We start from the raw sequence: 2,688 nt of genomic DNA, 5'->3' as shown, positions 1-2,688 counted from the left end.
GAAGACTTACAACTTTCAGACACGTTGCTCACATCACATCTGCGCCTTCAAGCTCAGTCGGAGGCTGCGCAGTAATGCTCAGCACCCACCGGAAAAGTGCTTCTAATAGCCTTTACTGGTCTCATTTGGAAGTCTACGGTGTGGCTGTGTCCATTAATGTGCTTAACTGACTCTTAAGGCCTAGTCACACCAGCATTTACAATAGCTAAATTCTGCAACAAAATCAATGTATTTTTATGCAATTGGTGCAATCTGTGGAAATACTTGCAAGGCGAGGGTAAATCTGTGCAAATTGTCATGTTGAGTTCAGATTTTTCAAACTTGATTTAATTTGTGCTGCTGACCAATAAAATACCATCAGTACGGATGGAACAAAGAGGTGAAAAGAGCTGTGTTGCAAATTGGCAGTCCCAAACAGATATTTTTTGGCACCTATAGCCCATTGCGCATCACCACAAGCCTGTAAACATAGAGTCTTCAATAAAGAGAAGAGAGCACTGCAGCGCTTGAAAACCTATTTTATACAGTCTATATTTAAAACTCACAGAAGAAGAAGTAGTAGCGTTTGTGATGCAGTGGCTCGTAAAATTAAATGAGAATCAAAGTCATTAAAAAAAGAAAGATTCCAGCTCAAAAACGGTACCATTATGAGACCGGTGTCAGTGCTACAACATCTTAGTGCTTATTCCAGTTAGTATAAGCATAATATTAAAATGTTATAATACAATTTCATTTCTTTGTGTAGGATGATGTGGAAACAGACCTTGAAGGATGGGCCTGTATAGAAGAAGTACTGTTTAACTTGGTTTTAAGAGGACTGCTAAATGGTCTCTAAAAGTCTTTATGGCCTTTTTCCAGCTTCCCTTTCTTGCATTTTTACTTATTTTCAGGGACTCATTGGGCCAGTTTTGTCCATTTCACCGGTGCTGACAGGAAAAATCTAAGCAGATATAAAATGGCACAATTTGGGGGTTTGGAGTAAGACAATAGATTGTCTGAATCTCGCTCGTCATCTTTATTTGAGACTAACACTTCAAGGCTACATCAGCCGCTACTAACCCAACACAACCAGAACTCGTACAAAACTGTCATAGGTCAAGTTGCATTGTGGTTTATGATGGCTCCAGGTTTTGATAAGGATAAGAAATGTGTGAAACGGGTGTAGAAGTACAGAAGTCACAGTTCTGTTCATACCCCGGAGTCAGTCAATGGGAGTTTGGTACAATGGATAATAAAATAAAATGCACCGTAAAATTTGGGCAGGAATACACAAACTGTTACAGCCCTAGTGTAGAATAGAAAAACGGTATCTGGTTCTGCTGCATCTAATTTGATCTCTTTTTCTAATCTGTCTAAATATGTTTTTTTTTTTAAAGTGACATTCAGCAAAGGACCGCAGGTCGTCGTTGAACCCGTGCCTGCTGCGTCGAGGAGTAAACCTCTATATATGGGCACCCGCACTACCAACTGAGCTATCCTGGGGCCCGCCATAAGTCCTTTTCAATGGGACTAATATTACCAGGGGATCTCATGTGATTTAGAAATGACCCCACCCTAGGTCTGTGGTTTTGGCAGCGCGTTGACATGCAAGAAGCAACAAGCAAGTTTTGATCCATGTACATATTTAATTCAATTTGTGTATGTGCTAAGTAGTTTTCTGTATTGTATTCAGTATTTAAGCAGGATGTGCCAGTGCAGATATAACTCTTCCCTCATACCAGAGGTAGCTGGGACTATTACGCTGGCCATAAACTCACAGTTCCAGTCTATTGACTCTCAAGGTCTGACTGAGGAGTGACCCATCGTAAAAAGAGAACAATCTTTCCCCTCTGCACTCTGCTCTGTCAGGTATGAAGGGTTTGCACCAGATAGCTTTTGGTGAGATGGAATGCATTATGAATGGGAGTGTGAGCGTGACAGACAGAAACCGTGGCATTGCAGCAGCCTTGTTGGCTGTCTGCGATGTGCTTGACGCCAACTCCTCCCTCTATCCACCCAACTCCCCCAGGTGACCACAAAGCTGTCGTAGAGATTGATCAACGGCGCACATGAGGAACACCTCTCTGCCACTTATAGAGCCACCTCTAGATTACCCGCCATATTGCAGTGCAGTGAGTGAGGGAACACAAAGGACAACAAACAGCACAAGCAAAATGCAGTGCTGATATTTTGTGTTCATAGTGCTCATATTATGCTCATTTTCAGTTTCATAGTCGTATTTAGAGGTTATGTCAGAATTAGTTGACATGGTTTAATTTTCAAAAAGCATAATATTTTTGTTCAATTCATTGCATTCATTTTTTTGCTATTTATGATGTCATTTTGCCAACAAAAGCCATTTTAATCATGAGAGATTACGTTTCAGATATGCAAATATTTATTTGCAAAGTAAGAAGGTACATGAACTTTGGAGGTTAGACTCCATTGTGTAAAAAAAAAAAAAATAATATATATATATTAGAGGTTTTTGTAAAAATAGGCTAACATTTGTGTCATAACCACGCGACTTGCTGTCGCAAAGTCAACAAATTACCATATTGCCAGGAGAAGCTCGCAAACGGTTTTGACTTACATCAGCTGTTTAGGTTTAATTACTAATGTAACTAGCATGTTAGTTAGCAGTAATTAGCTTTTGTCTATGTTGTCTCCTAACATATACCTACGCTCTCCGTCTCTGCTGATTGGGAA

The 2,688-nt window shown here is 40.1% G+C and overlaps 1 protein-coding gene across 2 annotated transcripts in view; it reads left to right on the top strand.

The window, feature by feature from the left end:
* The window catches only part of sorl1 (sortilin-related receptor, L(DLR class) A repeats containing), a 74,926-nt gene that overhangs the window by 10,783 nt on the left and 61,455 nt on the right, over positions 1-2,688 (top strand). The window lies entirely within an intron of this gene.

Source organism: Etheostoma spectabile, chromosome 3, assembly GCF_008692095.1.
Source record: "Etheostoma spectabile isolate EspeVRDwgs_2016 chromosome 3, UIUC_Espe_1.0, whole genome shotgun sequence".
In the NCBI taxonomy this organism is placed as follows: Eukaryota; Metazoa; Chordata; class Actinopteri; order Perciformes; family Percidae; genus Etheostoma; species Etheostoma spectabile.
Note: the sequence above shows the minus strand (reverse complement) of the source record. Positions and strands in the feature narration are given on the sequence as shown.